Below are 19,008 nucleotides of genomic sequence, written 5' to 3'. Positions count from 1 at the left end.
CAGAACAAGCACAATTAACAAACAAAAATAACTCAACACACTCTATAAACTATTTTATTTTACAAGGTAAGGCCCACTGAGCTTCATAGCTCTGTTTCAGAAGCGACCTGGCCACAAATGATACCCCCCCCCCCCCATGAAGTGGCTTATCATGTTGAAATGTGTAGCAGCCACATACTCGAAACGCGTGTTGATTGTAAATGTGGAATGAAAAGCCGAAGGACCCAGAAAAAAATCAATGCGACAACGGCGAGAACATGCAAACACTTGTATACCAGGCGAGGTAGTTAACATCTCACCCCCGTGGCACCATCGTCAACACCACTGCCTTTCATAATATAGGTTTTTGGGTCAGATCGCGTTATTTATAAATGTGTCGTAACCCTCCACCACCCGACACGGCCAAACAGTAAAAAATGTGTCACGTTTTTCAAAGGACAAAATAATTCACTTCTTTAGCCCACCGGCATTTTAAAATGCTGTTGATTCTCTCTTCAACACACCGGTGGGCTAAATAAGTGAATTATTTTGTCCTTTGAAAAACGTGACACATTTTGTACTGTTTGGCTGTGTCGGGTGGTGGAGGGTTACGACACATTTATAAATAACGCGATCTGACCCAAAAACCTATATTATGAATAATATTTGCCGCGAAAGCCAACGTGTTAAACACTGCCTTAAGAGAAAATAATAAAAAATTGGCAACCTTTTTGGGAAATGGTCCTTCTGCATAGCACACTCAAGGAGAGGCTCACTGAATATTAGCACTGGGCAACCCTCGGAGACAAAATTGAAAGCGATTTACTGGCCAAAGTGAGTGTTGAGATGGAGCTCGTGTCTTGTTTACAAGTCTGAGCTAGTTGCGGGAATTCCATATTCCTGCGGCAGGGACGAGCGTAATTGATGAAGACAATCACTGTTTACTTCCCTGCGAGGCTGCACTCATGCTTTTATCAACCCCGAAGGGTTTCGGCTCGCAAAACTTCCAGTTGCGAGCCTCCGCTTTGCTCAACGCCGAACCACCTGGCCGGATAACATCCCCAAACTGACTGTAGAATAAAGACCTCACCAGCGTGAGCAAGCGAATAACGCGACGTGTCGCATTCTGAAGCCGCACGCATGCGTAAGAGCCGCGCCACTCGACGACCCCGTGACCTTCCCCACGGCCTGGGCTTGAGTTTGGCGAGAGAGTCAAACATTTTTTTTTTAGTTTTCCCGTGGCCTGGATTTAACTTGCCGCGACGAGCCAGAGGTGTGGCAGTTGCAGAGCAGAAGCCCCATCACCCCCTCCACCCCCCGCAAGACCCCTTGGGCCACCCTGACTGTTGCGCGAGGGTGGTGGTGGCGCCTTGACGCTCGCTGTGTCCCCCCCACACACACACCCCCAATCAGTGCCGGATGAGCGCGAGTGCGGGGCCTGTGGCATATGTTATAAAGGGGCCCTAAATTAAAAAAAAAAAACATTAATATTAAAACATAGTAAATGAATTGTATTATTTTAATTTGCTATACTGCCAGATAATACGACACATCGCTAACCTTAAACACCCAGTCGTTAGTAAAAGTTGAAGGCGGTATAGTACTATAGTAATAGAGCAAGTGCAGAATCACTGAACGGGAATTGATAGCTTGAAAGCATTTAGCGCGGGGCCCTTGAAAGTGCGGGGCCCGTAGCTACTACACATGTAGCTACTGCACGTGTAGTAGCTACATATGTAGCTACATGTGTAGTAGCTACATGTGTAGCTACTACACATGTAGCTACTTTTGCTACTAGGATAATCCAGCACTGCCCCCCCCTCTCCCCTCTAGCCCCCCACCAGCTCTCAGCTGTGGCAGTAATTTTAGCTAAAGGCGCCCGTGCATGCCGAGCAACAGCTGAGGGAAATGCCCCAAATGAGCCGTGATTTACAGCGTTGTCCGCGTGTCGTGCGCGGTGCGCTCTCTCTCGATTCCTCCTGTTTTTTCCCCGGAACTTTACGAGAGCCGTGCAAAACTCCTCGCCCCGCCAAGCATGGTACGTCACACGGTACCGTGCGCGTACCATGCGCGTACCGCGTGCGTGCGCGCGTCGATGAATCATCGTCTCAGCGACGGCCCCCATGATGTTTTTTTTGTTCGTCTTCCCTTCGCCCCGTTAAAAAAAAAAAGGTACAAGCTCGCAGGGGGATGCAACGCTCGGGCTCAGAAATGCTTACGGCCGCCACGTTCTCTGTTTGCGAAACGGCCCCCCCCCACTGCCCCCCCCTCTTCACCTCCCTCCTCCGCCCCCCCCTGTCATTAATCTGCTACCGGGAGTGACCGGCCCCCAACGTTGTCCATTTCAACAGCTGTCCGCGTGTCCACGTGGTGTCTCGTTAAAGCGGAGCATTTAATGTCATTAGCAGATCGACACACACACACATCCACACACACACACGTGTGTGAGTGTGTGTGGATGAGAATTCTGAGAAAGCCGTAAAAACGCGGGCGGCTTGGAGTGTTTTTTTTTGTCGAAGAGGCTAAAATAGCTGGCGTCGCTCAGAATAACGGCTTCAAAAGCAATGAGTGTATCGAGCGAGGGGAAATGTAACGGAGTACAGCAAAAACAGAATGTCAAATAACACAGCGCGACTGTGTTTATACAATTCTTTATTGGCGTTCGTATAACCCGGCAAAGATGTGCGCCGCGCGCGTGTGTGTGTGTGTGGCTTTCGCGAGTTCATTTGTCTGAGGAATTTGACACGAACCCACTCTGATCGATGAAAACATTAAAGACGTAAGGGCCCGATGCTGAAATTATGAATCGACCTAATTGCTTAAAACTGCATGGCAGCCGACGTGCTATCAAAGAACGTGTTTCGTGGCTTCTTGACCTCATCTCTGTCATGTTTGGCCTTGGCCAGTCACCCGATGAGAGTGAAGCATTTTGAGAGGCATTTAAATGAACGTAATAAAAGGGGCATTTCGCTTTGAAAGCATTCTTATCTAATGGTAAAAGTTAAAGCCCGGCAAGAGCCAAAAGACTTTAAGAGGCATTTCCCCCCCTCCCTCCCGCCACCTCCCTCCCCCTGTTCAGAATGTTTTGCTTTTTGCTGCAATTACGGTCGAATGCATTTTGTAAATGTAAACAAAATTAAATAAATATCACATATCAAGTCGCAAATATGAGTAAAGCAATTTTCCAGTTTCTTGTCTCTTTTGAAAAATGTTGACTTCCCCCCCCACCGCCCGCCTGCCTGCCCACTAATTCGCCGCAGATAAAAATTAAACGTCAGACAATTTTGGAGAAAATGGGCAACGTCTTTTGAAACTATGTTCTTCTCGTGTAATTAGGCCACTTTACGAAAATATGTCACGGGGAACATGTTATTGATGCAATGTTAGCCACGGATACCCGATGGGAAAAGATACTTGGATTGAGTCCACAACGTCGTCGATAGGCCCTTAATGAAGATCGAACCCGTAACAGGCATTTACTTTTGGCCACTTGATCGTTAACAGACCCAGCGTGCTTTCGCTGATCCATGCTGCGTTCAGCCTAATTTCTAAACACAAACACACATTAATGCGCGTCAAAGAAAAACATTATTATTATTCTACAGAATGTACTTAGGGTTGAAGAAAAAAAAATTTGCCCGTTGGTTGTTTTTTTTTCTTCTCCTCCAGACACTCGAAGGTGGCTTCCCGACACACAAGAAAGGCAATCGTCAAACATGCGAAGAAGTTCCCTTCCTGACGGGAAAGAAAATAACAACAACACAGTCTAGAATTGTTGCTTGTGGATTTGCTTTCTTATGTCAACGTTTTATTGCTTGAAGTTCATTTAAATTCCGTCCCGTGACGGGGATTGTGCCACAATTTCGTGCTAGATTTGTGGTTGTTTTTTTGTGTGCGGGAGGAGGGGGACGTTTAAATAAACAAATTACCATGAGGACAATGACTGCGGCCAGGGGAAAAAGCCAGCCGGTGCTCCACACACACACACCCGATAAGGGGTTAAACTGCGCATTCCTGCCTTTATGGCACATGACACAGATGTGTCCTGCTGCGCTGTAAAAGTGCGGCTTTTCATTCTGCCTCGTCCACGTGTCCCTGTACGAGAGAAGACACAGACCCAATGGCTGCAGTGGCTGTTTTTCATCATGGAGTTGTTTTTTTGCCTAACCGTCTCCTCGTTTTATATGTTTGGACCGCGTTCTCGTGCCACCTTTTTTTTCCAGCGGAGCGCGAGTTGGCACAGTGGATGACACAACGATAGCTGCAATGAATCTCTGAGGAGTCCCATGACGATGGCCGGCAAAACGGCGAATCGTACGGGCGTCTGCATCGCTCTCCTGCGCAGTGAGTTAGCATTGCCTCGTCCTCCTGTTACTGCAGGGTGGCTCACGCCCGTGACCCAGTGACCGATAAATGCCAACTTTTTAAAAAAATATTAATAATGATCATTTTTATGCCAATAATTTACCAGGGAATGCCTCGATGGGTCTAAATATGTGTTTTTTTATTAGGGAGATTCATGCATCGGGATGTTTGGCCAATATCTTTTTATTGTTTTGTTTGAGGTCGCGAGGTGCATGTCCGGCAAGCACGCGCGTTTCTCTCCGATGAGTTTTTCATTCGCAGAATGCACGAGATGTGCGGTTTTATTGCTACCCTTGGACAGTGCCAGGCTGCACCCCCCCCAGTCATCGGGGGGGAGGGTTCCCCACACGAAGCTTCTCGAGGCACAGAGCAGCAACGATGGCTAAACCGTACCGATGATTCCTAACAACGACGACATCGATGCGCGGTCGTCTCACCGACTTGTCCATCGCTTTGAAAAGAATTACGGCCACGCTTTTGACTCCTTTTGAGTCGGCGGTCTAAAAAGCAGGGCTGTGTGCAGCGCACACGGGGGCCCTTTGATGTCACGCGACATGCAAAGCACGAAGGGAGGAGACCAATGTCATTCAGCAAGCTGCCTTGCGTGAGTAGAGTTATTGTGGCTTTCTATTCTGCGTTTGCCATATCCCACGACGCAGTGGATTTCTGGGCCGCTTTGCAATAAAAGAAAACAAACTCTAAAAACCCAACCGGTAAAATTCCCCAAGCTAACTCTTTCAGGAACAAAGTTTTGAGGCTCTGTACGAGGCTTCTCGATAAATATCATACTATTATCGTTGTTATTATTATTACTCCATTAGCTAAATTGCAGCAGAGGGGGGTGGGTGCAGAAAGATCCGCAATTGTCTTATATTTTATATATTAGTACGATGATGTGGGCCTTGCCTGATAACAAAAAAATGCTCCTGCATCTCTGCTCCCCGCCTTCAACCCGCACTGACCAGGGTGGTGAAATGTGGTTCAGATAACCTGCCCGCCACCGCCATGGCGCTGGGATGCCCTCATCATCCAGCAGAGGATTAACAAAAAAGCACCATGGGTGCGTACATCGGCAAGGCCACCCAAGACACAACGCAGGATGCTGATGTTGAGAGACATGGTGAAGATTCAGCAAAGGTTCATACTCTTAGTTTTTTTCGGTAAAGTCACGTAGGTAAAAAATAAAATAAATGCAAACAACTAGATTAAATCACGACGTTTCGGGCGCAACACAAGCGTCCGTCATCAGGTGGGAAAGCGTGGCCTACTGCTGATGCAGAGTTTGATTTTATTTAGTTGTTTTCATTTATTATATTTTATTTCCTACCTACGTGACTTTACCGAAAAAACCAAAGAGTATGAATCCTTCAAATCTAGAATTCAGCAAAGGCTCCGCGTTCAATTCAACAAAGCATGGGGCTGTTTCTCTCTCTCTCTCTATGTGTTACCTTGGGCTAAAAATAACGTCAGCGTTTCTCAAAATGCTTTGAGTAATGGCAGCAAAAACTTATGGAAATAGACGCGGTTCTGATTGTTTTGCATTGCCCAACATTTCCTATTCACTATCAATGCAATTTTGTTATTATTCTTATTACCCTCCCTCTCCATCGTCCGTCCGCCCCTCCTGCCATCTATTAAAGGTTCTAGATTTGAAGCTTTCGTGACTGCAATGATTCATATTCTTAGGTTTTTTTCGGTAAAGTCACGTAGGAAAAAAAATTAAATTAATGAAAGTAAAAAAAATAAAAAATAAATCACGACGTTTCGGAGGCAACACAAGCTTCCGTCTTCAGGAGGAACTGTCACAGCACGATAGCTATGTGTTGCCTCCGAAACGTCGTGATCTTTTTAATCATTTTTATTTTACTTTTATTAATTTAAAAATTTTACCTACGTGACTTTACCGAAAAAAACCTATTAATATCTATTAAAGGTAATTTAAAGGTGAAGCTGTTCATGGTAGAAAATAAAAGAAAGCAGAAAAGTGTGCTTCATCGTGTTTCGACAGAGTGGCGGGATGAGCCGCCCACAATTTGCGTTTAAATAGAGACCTGGTTTAAATAAACAACAACAACAAGCTAGATAAGTTGCATATTACAACATGGGACCTTTTTCCCAGTATCAAAGTATGTAAAAATGAGAAGAGCTTTTACCCGTTCTGGCAATGAGACAGGTGTCAAGATGTTCAAACACCAAATAGAAACCTTTTGCAATGAATCAAGTTCGCATTAACCACACACAGAACTTGTGCTGCACATGCAAACAAAAACGTGCATTGCCTTTGTACTGGTCTGACACTGGTGAAACTAGGCCCTAAAGAAGCCTTCCTCTGGTGTAGGCCAATCAATTAAAAAGACAATGCCCATATATTATCACGGCATGCCGCTCACTGGGGGTAGGTTTGATGTGATCCAAGGCCAGGAATTCAACTGAGGCCACTGGACTCGTCAGTGCGGTGTGCTAACCACCGCACCGCCGCTCCCATCCCTATTGAATAGCTGGTGAAGAAATATATTAATAAATTAGAGGGCTGCGCACTGAACAATGCGTTTAATTGTGCGTGTGCGTCGTAATCTTACTGAAGGGTCGCCCTATCGCTGCTCCAGCGTAGTCAACTGTCCGATTAGATCCTCAGTAAATGGATAATTAGGAGAGGCAATTATTGTGAAGTCTTAAAACAAACTGGGGGAGGGCTTTCTCTCCAGCTTGTTCCCAGACTTGCAGTCTGTTTGTGCAGAGTTTTTATTCCCTATGCCTATCTGTGTTTCTTGGGGCAGACTGATCAGATATGGGAAATGAATGACAACTGACCTCCTCTGCAACCCAACAGAAGATGCTTATCTACAAGTCCTCCCCTTGTTCAAATGTCTATCTGCTGATCGCTAGAAGAGATAGTCACTCCAAACGTGCCCTTGTTGGGGAACACCGCACTAAATAATTATTACAACAATACTAACAAACACACACAGATAGGTAAACATATTAATATGATGTTGATGTTGCTGTTGTCAGCCTGTACCTTCCCACTACTGGATAAGACTTCTCCCATTTTCTTCAATTCCATTCCTTATTTTAGTTCCCCCAGCTGCTACTGTCCGGTAGCGGCCTCCAAACTATTTTATTTCATCTCCCTTCCATCTCTTCCGCTCTCTCCCTCCGCTTCTTTTGCCTTCCCTCGGTATCCACTCTGTCATCGATAGGGTCCATCTTGCGTAAACATATTATCCGTCATCTTAATATAAACAATATTAAATACCAATACATAGATGGGGTGGAGCGATGCCGCAACGCGCTCGGAACCTGCCACCCCGAGCTCGATTACTCGCCACGGCTAACATCAGTGGTGAGTTACATCTTTAGAGGTTCTCGGCCGCATCTTGGATCGATCAGCATGGTGAAGTATCTTCTTGGTTCTTTCGGTAAAGTCACGTAGAAGGGAAGTAATAAAATAATAAAAATAAAACATAATAAACTAATTCTCACGACGTTTCGGCCACAACGCAAGCAGCCGTCCTCAGGTGAAGACCAGGTCTGTCGGGGAGACAGCGTCCCTTCTACGTGACTTTACCGAAAGAACCAAGAAGATGAATCCCTGCGGTCACGAAAGCTTTAAATCGAAATGGTGAAGTATGGTAAAAAAACCCATGAGCGACGCAGCAAGGGGACGCCTTCATCCAGCAGTGGATTGACAAAAGGGCGATACAAATACCTAACCATATTTTCAATGCGAAACCTGTCAAAGGATAATCAAAACCTCAACTAGAGCTGTCAAAATACAAAGATAAGCGTGTTCTCCTTGTTGTTTGGTGAATTACGCTGCATACGTATACACCACGATAACAGTGGAGGTAAAACACAATGAAGAGACTGAACGCTGTGTATCAAAAGCACAACATGTATCTCATCAAGCTATCAGATGGTCCAAAAAAACACAGAAGGCATTCATTGCGTGCATTCACTCTTCTCACTCAGTCGAACGGTGACGGCAAATGGTGACCCAAGCCCAGCAATGTCCGCGCGTGCAGATAGCAGCGTTCGGCTCCCTGGTTGCGTACGAGACGGATCAGCCCATAGCCAAAAATCAACAGTGATGTTTGTGGAAGGCTTGGGAGTGATGAAACGAGGATTGGAGAGGGCTCTTGGGATCTTTACGCACTGCACATCGGGACAGGAAATGTGCCATAAAATTCAAAGAATCAGATTTTTTTTTTACTTCCACACCGCTACCCGGCCCCCCGCTGTAGGCGTTGGGACATCCCAGTATTCACCGACAGCCTCTCAACTCTGCTACGCTTCGCCCTGTGGAATGTGCAACGTCACACGCGAGTGGCGTGCCGACACAGACTTTGCCGTTCGCTGATGAACAAATTACTCGGGGAAAATAAATAAAATGCATGCCATTACACCGCATCGAACACAAGCTTCGAAAAAAAAGTAAACCAACTAACGTAGGTCGTGTAAGTACATAGTGAGTTTGACACGCAGGTTTTCGCGACCAATATTATGATTAATAAAGTTTTTTTTTGTTTAGGTTAGATCGGGGTTTGCCCGATGATACTGGATGTGATTACCAGCGAAACGTCAGACTCAAATTGTAAACGTTGTGGATGGACTCTCCAACACACCGGTTAGTGCTGTACTAGTGACGAATTGGCACGTTTCGTTTACGTGACAACCCTTACTAGTTGGCTGTGTCGGATGGTGGTGGGTTAATGACACACATTTACACCGACTCAAAAAAAACTTTTATTTTGAATAAGTGCATCGTGGCGGCGCAGTGGTTAGTGGACTGCACTGCGCTTGAGTGAGATTGCTGGCACACAACTGAACAATGATGTGTGATAACTCAATCAGCTTTAGGTTACTTACCTTAACTCACTGGCCCGCACTGACCCGGCATGGTGAGGTATCGTCAAACAACCCCCATTACTGACGCGGCATGTAGAGACTTTCATCCAGCAGTGGGTTTCCACAGGACTGCAGATTAACATTATTTATAGTGCATATAACAGGGACTAAATTTACCTTTGTCACCATTAGTATCATCATTGTTAAAACCCAGGTGTATAATATATGTACAGTACTAGTAACCCGCGTTCCATACAGCTTAAACGTCACACTCAGTAGGAGTCAAGATACAGTAATTGGGTTCGCTGATGATTGAGTTAAGTCTGTTTTAAAATGTTTTTCGTGAGTTTATTTTATACAACAGGCGAGAGTACTCAAAGAGGAGGGTCTAATGTGCAAGAGTGAAACGTGAACCTGGTTTAAAACTTTAGGCTTTCCTGGTCCTTCTAATCAACATCTGTGATGTAAAAAAAATGTTCGGGCATGAGTTGGTACAATTGAGTGTTTTTCTGTGCGCGTATTTTGTAGTGACAGGGACGACTATGTTGTTAGTCGACTTTAAGCTAGAACATGATTACTATTTATATTGGTCACTCAATCACGGTCACGGCAGTGACTCAGATGTCGTGTATGTGCTCTATATCTCCTCGTTTATTTAATTTAAAAATGCAGAATTGAAACTATGGCACGGTATTGGGTTTTCACTCCGCATACAGCACGATAAATGTCATTCTTATCATCTTCATAATCATCGGACAAGGTCAAACCCATTGCTGACCTCCCCAAGTCGCCACGGCACCTCATCATCACGTGATGCAACAATCCACTCCGCATACGAATCGATTTTATCGCTCCATCTCCTCGGGCGTACCTCCTCTTGGACGCCTGCCACTCCGTTATCAAGCGTTTCGGCCATCGGCCCTGCGAGTGACGCATGCCTGCCCGAGCCCCACTCACTGACCCTTCGTTCACGCTGTTGGATGATGTCGTTCCAAAATTCACGTGGATCCTCTTTCTTAATTCCAAACAACACACATATCTCCACGCTTCTTTTGGCACTTTAACACAAAACAAAAACAAATACGGACCGCGGTTTTGAACGATATGTCACAGCAGGTAGTATGCACTGTTCTTTTGGAAGAAATATAATAATATAATTCCATTCATACCGCGCGTTTTATCAAGGATCTCAAAGCGCTGTACAGGACACAGCAGCAGCAGACACTCAGCATAACGATAATATTATAAATACATTTTTAAAAAATCCATTTACTAAATGAACTAAACATTTTATTACTAAAAGTACAACAAAGGGCCTCAAAATGAGTTCAACGGGGGAAGTAAGCTGAATATTTAAAAAAAGTACATAATTATCAATATTTCTGCACGTCCGGTAAGCATAGTTATCTTTGTGCGGTGCGAAAGAAGTTCAACCGACACAATTTGTGTTGTCTGTTATGTATAACCAGGTCAGGAGTGTTGATTTAGACCTGCCAGACGCACAATCTGCGCCGTGAATTGGAATATTTATCAAAACCCATATCGAGGGATATTTCCATTTCAATTGCCCATTGGGGAAAAAACGAAAGAGTCATCATCATCAATCATCATCTACGTGTCAAGCAACTTCCTTATGAGCTATTGGCCCTGCGGGAATACCCAGTGCATGCCTGTTAATGGCCTTAAATGTTTCTGGAGCTTTCTCTGTGCCGTAGCATTTACACATTCAAACGTGGTGTAAATAAACAAGTACATTTAGTTCCTTATCTGCCTCTATGTTATTTCCTATTCTGTCTCTCACGATATTCGTTAATGGGTTCTCTAATCTCACCACTGTATTCCTTCACTGTCTTTGTCACCATATGAATACAACTACAAATTATGCATATACATACGAAATATAGGTTTTTGTTGGGTTAGATCACGTAAATATAAATGTGTCGTTAAACCCGCCACCACCCGACAGTCGATTAGTAAGGTTTGTCACGTAAACAGAAACATGCCAATTCGTCCACTATGCATATACATGTTAGCATGTTAAGTATGCATGTTCAACTTTGTTCGCATCAGACATAGCTAACTTGCGCTAATAGGAGGTGCGTTGGGAAGGACAGCAAACTGAACACAAAAAGCAGTGACTAAAGAAATACGTTTCCAATCCACATGATTTAAAAGTACATAGCTCCAGTGGCTTCCGAATATCGGATGGAAGAAAATGTTCCAGACGGCCGTAGAAGCGCATCTGAGAAAGCACGTGCCGCTGTGAACATTTTTGCTGTTCTATGGTCAGCCAGCTATCATCTCGTCCACTTATACACTATTAGCAAGATTCTTAAAAATAATGAATTTAAAGGAACATTGTGACTGGCCTTTGTAGACTATTACGGGGATTACAATGGCAAATACGATATATTAACGTTTGTTAGGCACTGCTGTCTTCCCAGAGAAAACCTCAGAGCAAGTAACAGCTAGCATTGAATCATGTGGTGGACAGGCACCGACAATATTTGTCACCAGATGAAGAGGCTTTGAAAACGTTGTTTTTTCTTCAAAGGAGGCCTGAATAAACAGAGCTAATCAAGTGATTACCTCAGGGATTAATGACAAAAACACAAATTGTGCAACAAGAAAACGTAGTGTAACACGTGATAAATAAAGACACAATTAGAGCAAATAAAAAAAACATTTACACTTCCCCCCAAAAATGTCTGTAAATGCTGTGATGGGATGAAATCCAAGTAAGTGACCGACAACTAAATTTCGATTTAAAGCTTTCGTGACTGCAGGGATTCATCTTCTTGGTTCTTTCGGTAAAGTCTTGATATGCAAATTATTCTGTCAAGACGCTCTCCCCCCCCTCCAATCCAACTTAAATAGACGCTCCAAGCCTTGGGTTGTCATTCAGACTCTGTCTTCTCGACAACCCTGTTCTTCACCTGAGGACGGCTGCTTTTTTGTGGCCGAAACGTCGTGAGAATTATTTTATTATGTTTTATTTTTTTATTTTATTTTTTCTATTCTACGTGACTTTACCGAAAGAACCAAGAAGATGACCGACACTAATTCACGCTTTTGTATTATCGCATTAAAATTATGTTCAGCGATCATAAATTGTCATTTCTAGACAATCACGTTCCTTACAAATCAGTTTGTATTCATCTGTGCGGCGCTTTGAATGGAATCTCCCCATCTGCGTGGTCATTCTCTGGCCATTCCAGTGTCCTCCAGCTTGAAGCCAAACATCTCCTTCAGGTGGGCAGCATCGACGCAGAAGCCATAGGACGTACAGTACAACAATGGGATTTGCTGCATTTCCATCCGTTGCCAAGCTCGTTGGAATGGGGGCCACAACATCCAGAGGTTGCGGACAATTTCTCTCAGCGCAACATCTCTCTTGTCCTCTCCGTAGCCCCTCGTTCTCTCTCCCTCCCTCCCTTTCTCTCTCATCTCTCAACTCTCCCTTCTGCCGCGTTCCCTTGCCCGGCCCAGCCAGGACCACCATCCGTGAGCCCAACCGGCTGCGCGCCTTCACCCTTTGAAATATTCCCCGTGTGATCCGGCCCTCTCCGGGGGGAGCCGTGCGGCGCCATTGTGTGCTGCAGGTACCAAGTGATGATCCTGTTACTGGCTCTTTGTTACCCGGTCCTCCTCTTCGCTAATCCCTAACCCCCCCACCCCAACATCCCACCCTGCAAACCCAACCTCCTCCTCCCGACGAATAATGGGCCGAATGCTGCAGCCAACGCATTCCCCATCTTCTCCCGCACGAGGCTGGCCGGGTGGCAAGAGGCGGGCGTGGGGTGTTGGTGGTGGTGTGGTGGGTGGGTGGGGAGGGAGGTGGGGAATGCGGATTTAGCGCCGATGCCACCCGCGGCAAACGCAGGCACGCATGCCACAAGCACACGCGAACGGCCGAGTAATAATTGTGGGATTAGGCGTAGTAGTAGTAGGAGTAATAATAACCATGCCCGTGGCGATATTTGTGTCGGTCTGTTTATGTCTCTCTCTCTCTCTCTGCGATGGATTTTCTGGTGTTTACTGAGCGTTGTTCGGCGTGCAAATTTCGACGTTTCGCTTCACGGCACTGGGAGCTTCTCCAGGAGCTGAGTAAATCTGCACGCAGAAGTGGATAGATGACGACTAATGCTGCTGCTGCTGATGATGATATAGTTACGATTGGTTCGACGTGCTGCCTGTGTTCGTGTCAAGTTGTTCACGTGTTGTTTGATGTCAAGTTTGTTGTTCATGGCAACTTGTTCACGTGTTGGTTGTTGTCAAGTTGTTGTTCATATCAAATTGTTCAAGTGTTGGTTGTTTCGGTGGTCGCTGCGTAGCTGTACGTGCACAGGAACTGGCCCAAGAACCCATCGGGGAGTTGATCCCCGACGGAGCGAAACGTCGGACATCGTGCCAAACAACACGCGGTATAACCCGAAAAAAACATTGGAGAACTATGCAGCACAAGCACGAAGTCCTACACAGTAGTTCGTGCTTGTGCTGCATAGTTCTCCAATCACAGTAGTTGTGTTTCTTCGTCTTCTGTGACCGCGTGATTGTGCGTGTTGTGGTGGTGTTGTGGTTAACGCACTGCGCTACGAACCCGGTGCATGAGTTCAATTCCTTGCCATGGTTAACGCCAATGGCGAGTGATGCCAGAATTAGTCGTGGGTCTCCCCTACGTTGGGTGCCATGGCGGCGAGATGTTAACTACCTCGCCTGGTATACAGGAGGTCGCGGGTTCGATCCCGAACTTATGCCAGTTAATTTGGAGTTTGCTATTCTCTCCCTGTGGTGGCGAGGACTTTTCTTTGAATCCTCCGGTTCAGAGTATTTGGCTGCTATACATTTCCACGTGATAAGCCACTCTGTTGAGCTATCATTTGTGACCATGTCGCTTCTGACAAAGAGCTGTATAGCTCAGTGGGCCTTACCTGGTCAATTAAAATATATTTAAGTTTTAGTTAAGGTTGGGTACCTGGTGCGCTGTATAAACATCGCCACCAGGGAGACAAAAGTTACCAGCAGCCTTAATAGGTGCTTGCTAACAGCACTGTACGGCGATATGTGGGATATGTGTTTTGCTGTTGTGTTTTCTGGTTCAAAATTGTTACATGTTGATTGTGCAAAGGGTAGAAAGCATTGGCTAGCTGTGGTGGCATCAATGGCTTTGGTGAACAGCTTCATGAATGTAAAATTAAGGAGAAGTCAGAGTGTGATGTTGGCTATGCTACGATGCAGAAATTATTCTATAGGCTGCACACGAGTTGATTTCATCTCTTCACCTCCGTGATGTACGTCCTCTTGGGCACTAAAAAGTAGTGATCTGGATCCAACAAAACAACAAACTCTAGAGTGCTACACATTAAGATGCGTTTGTCTTTGAGATGACTAATTTTCTGTAAGAGCCTCACAGAATGAAAACAGCATCACGGGACTCCTCATTATTCCCATGATCATTCCATGGGATGAAATGTGTACTCAAAAGGCTCAGCCAACACAGAAAAACTTGGCCGTATAAAAGAGCGTATAAAACGCGGCTAAGAGCATTTTCCTCCAGCCGGGGAAATCCCCATGTGAATGCAGTAAAAGCGCTCATAAAAAATAATAATAGCCACGCGGGAATGGATTTCCCCTTCTCTGAATATATTCTACAACCTCAATTTTCCGTATCACAATTGTCAGGGCTAAGTCTTGCGGGACTTTGTAGAGATGCCCTGCAGGCTTCGAAGAGTCCATTTTCTCAATTAATAACCTTGCCGGGGCCTGCGTCATTACCATAACCTTTCATGTGTGGCCCCTTTGATGGTGGAACAGATTATCTCGGTGAGCCACCCACAAATCAAAAGAGAGAACCCCCACCACCACCACCACGAGCTAAAAGGAGAACCGGGCCCAGCCACGGGCAATGCCGAAACGCCGGCTGCTCGGGTGCCATCGCCCCATTTGAAATTGAAAGTTGAGCAAGGCGCACGGGACAAAGGGGGCGGAGATTATGCTTGAATTTACATCCACATTCATCGGGGGTAATGCAAGGGGTTTACTAAGCCCCCCGGGCGCTTCAAAAGAGACAGGGAAGAATGCGCCGCAGCTTCAAAGGACTCTGCCTAACACGTATTACCGCGGTTCTCATGCGATGTATAACGTAACCACGTTTTAATATATTATTGTATTTGATGTAATATTGTATATAATGTGTGTTATATATAGGATCGTGTTGTGTAGTATATATTAATATTATATGAGATATATAGTATACTGTTGACACGTGTATATCTCAAGAGATATATACAGCAGTATTCAAAAGGAGACCATGTAGACATCAAGCCATCGCACACCATCATTATCTATCCACTGCTGGACAAAGGCCTTGCCAAGCCGCTGCTGCGATCCCGTGATGTAACAATAATAATGATGATAAACTAAACATTTTTTTTTATTTGACCAGGTAAGGCCCACTGAGCTGTCTAGCTCTGTTTCACAAGCGATCTGGCGATCACAAATGGCAGCTCAAGGAAGTGGCTTATCATGTGGAAATGCGTAGCAGCCAAATACTCTAAACGCGTGTTTCAAAATGTGGAGGGGGATTAAAAAAATCCACACAACCACGGGGAGAGAGAGAACATGCAAAACTCCTAATATACAACAGGAGTCAGGGTCGGGATCAAACACCACAACCTCCTGCATACCAGGCGAGGTAGTCGACATCTTGCCACCGTGGCGAGATGTTGATGATGATCCACCCAGCACCTGCTGCCTGTGGACTCATCTCACGGCTCCACCTCTTCGGTGGACGTTCCCTTGGACGCTTTCTACAACAATTAAGTCATAAAGTGGCATGTGAACTAGTTCTGCCCTTACCCCACCTTTACCATTACCAAATAACAAGCATGGTGAAGCAGAGACAAGAGACTATCCCAATGACAGATGTGGCCTAGAAAGTCTATGATACAGCAGCGGATTGATAAAAGGCTGTCAAATATTATTATTGTTTAGCAAGAAACCATAGACTGTTTTTATGCTGCCTGGGCGGTGCTGCCGAAACACAACAAATAACACAAATTCACCTATTTTGCCAAGACCGCTGCCGTAAAGAGGAAACGCAATTCTGTAGGTGATAATTTTTTAGAGCAACGACCCCTTTATTTCAATGCCCGAAATGTAGCCAGTTACATACTTTTCCTCTTTAGGGCAGGGCGTATTGATGCACGTGCTTTAGATTTTTTTTTTCACAACGGAGCTGGCCAAACACTTGCGTCAATTCGACACTTGCACTCCGCGGTTTATTTTCTGAAACGTTATTTTAACAAACCGATAATTTGAACTTAAAACTTCCTCTGTCGAAGTTGAGGCTTCGTAAGTTGTTGTCATGGCAAATATTGACGTTACCGAATACGGGGAAGGAATGCGACGTGAGATGTTTTCACGGATAACGGATGCTTACAATGAAATGCAATTAAATTTCAAAAAAAATGTATATCCTAAGCGGGAGCCGAAGAAATAAAATGGTGAAAATTGTCAAAGAATTTTAAACAAAAAAACAATTGTAAACGTAATCCCACGCGGATTTTTTGGCATTCGCCAAAATTGACAACAATTGAAGCCAGGTTTTTTAACCGTAGCTCCCAGGAATGTGTGGCTAATCACATTATCCCAGTCATTTGCTTGTAAAAGCGCTACAGTTCACTTTCCACAAACCTCCACTCAAAAAACTAAAATAAAAATAAAACGACCCTCCACCAGCTCGGGGTCAACTGGGCTGCCAGGGCCTTAGAGTTGAGAGAAAAATAAAGATGAATAAACGCGATCCGCGACTTGCAGCGCTGTGCCCATCACTCCGCACTGTTTTTCTTTGCGGGCTGACAGGACGCGATGGTTGTCTGACGTGAAAACAACGTGGCCACGCAGGGACGGGATTTGTGACCAGGACTTGAACTTTTCGCAGGTATATTTGTTCCACGGCAACAGATATAGCGGCGTTTTTACGCGTCCGCGCAGCAGCTAGAATGGCAGGGGCAAGTGCATAATCCCAGCAAATTTGCGTCTCAAAAAACCTTTTCTCAAAATTATTTCTTTCCGGTATGATTTAATAAAAAAATTAGCGTGCTAGCATTCGCACGGGAAAGATTTTCTACGGCGTCCGTTAGAAAATATGCGTGCCGTACAAATGAACCGCACTCTGTATGTATATATGTACACACAAAGATAATTATCCATCCCCCGCTTCGTAGCCTTAACAGACTGGTGCGCCCGATGCTGTTAGCGAGTACCTTTAAAGGCCCCTGCAACGCATGACGGAGTGGTCTGGCCAGCATCACGCCTCTGTCTCCCCAAGTGCTGACGTTGACACACAGGTACCGGTTACTCAACCACTCGTTCGCAGCGTCCGACATGTGCAGTGATCCTCTTTTACAACTCAAGAAACCTGCACAACGCAACGAGGTCCCAGAGAAGAAGGGGCCTTGGCGAAAGCGTTCCCAGACGGACAAAAACGAGGGAACGCAGTTCGACTTCAATTGCAGAAATGGGCACGAATGGCTGCTTGTAAAAGTTACGTAGTGCAAAAATATCCAGAGAAATAGAGAGAGAGAGAGAGAGACATCGGAGCACATTTTCTTTTTTTTTTCCAGTGAAAAGAAAGAGAGAAAAAAAAAACAACCAACCCACCCGGACCACCATGCAGCGGAGCATTTACACAAGCCATCAATCTCTTACGCCCGCCGCCGTATTTCCCCAACCCACCACCACCACCACAAAAAAAAAACCTTTGAATACATCACTGCAGCAGTGGGGCCGGTCAAATGGTGGGTTTCCTTTGGCAAACAGTGCCGTGTTGTACACGTAATGGCTCGCAGCGCTCGTACGTTTGGCCAAGAGCCCATCCCGGGGTCAAGGTTGATGGAACCGCAGAGCAACCCAGAAGGTTTCTTGGCCCTTAGCGCAGCGTTTATGATTAATCTGGCGCGGGGAGGACGACTTCCCTTAATGCGCAACCCCCCCTCCCTCCCTACCCCCCCGTACAAATCAATTTCACGCCGTCACTTTCTCTGGCTTTGTGTGCGGGCAATCGTTACCGAACTTTTTTTTTTTACGGTCGTGTGGCCGGGAGGGTAAGTCTGGTTGGGGAGATCAGCCGAGCGCTCGGTTGATGGTTCTACGAGTTCAAATCCAAGCTGAGATTGGCTCGGGACCACCACCACCATCATCATCGTCGTCGTCGTCGTCATCATCATCATGGTAGTTATTGCAACAGGGTAGGTTATTTCAGTATCGCCTGTTTAGCGCCAGTTGGTGGGAAGTCAATAGTTTCTGTATTATGAAATTAATAATAATAATGATAGAGCCCTTTCTCAATGCCGTGCTGGATGAAGGCCTCTCCACACCGTGGTGGTGTTTGAGTTTACTTCACTACACTGGTCAGTACAGGTTGGTGAAAGAGACATCACGGTTGGCTACGTGCTGTGTGGAAGAGGTTTAACATACATACTTTACATCCGAAGAGAAATGCAGAATATGATGTCAGGTGTATAGCCATGAAAGCCATGCAGTGTAAAAGGTGCAGTCCTGAGATTGCTTGTTCATTCCACTGCTGATGGAAATACATCCACGAGATGGAGTTCTAGAAGGCCCTATTTAGAGGATATTTGGCCTAATCTTCCATGCCGGCAAGACATCATTAAGTGTAATAATGCATTTTAAAAGGGAGCTTAAGTTAACTTCCACAAAAAAGTTCTCATTTTGTTCGTGAAAATATACTTAGATCTACCAATGTTCTATTCTAAATCCAAATACTGTCTTGGAATTTAATATATATTACAA

The 19,008-nt window shown here is 45.3% G+C and overlaps 1 protein-coding gene across 1 annotated transcript in view; it reads right to left on the bottom strand.

The window, feature by feature from the left end:
* WNT5A (Wnt family member 5A) overlaps window positions 1-17,477 on the bottom strand; it is a 56,342-nt gene extending 38,865 nt beyond the window's left edge. Inside the window, exon 1 of the mRNA XM_061573874.1 lies at window positions 17,460-17,477. The gene's annotated coding sequence lies outside the window, so the exon portion shown is untranslated. The remainder of the gene's footprint in view (window positions 1-17,459) is intronic.
* Window positions 17,478-19,008: the final 1,531 nt, after the last annotated feature.

Source organism: Lethenteron reissneri, chromosome 54 (genome assembly GCF_015708825.2).
Source record: "Lethenteron reissneri isolate LAM-NWPU_2019-01 chromosome 54, ASM1570882v1, whole genome shotgun sequence".
In the NCBI taxonomy this organism is placed as follows: domain Eukaryota; kingdom Metazoa; phylum Chordata; class Hyperoartia; order Petromyzontiformes; family Petromyzontidae; genus Lethenteron; species Lethenteron reissneri.
This window is presented reverse-complemented; position numbering and strand designations above follow the sequence as displayed.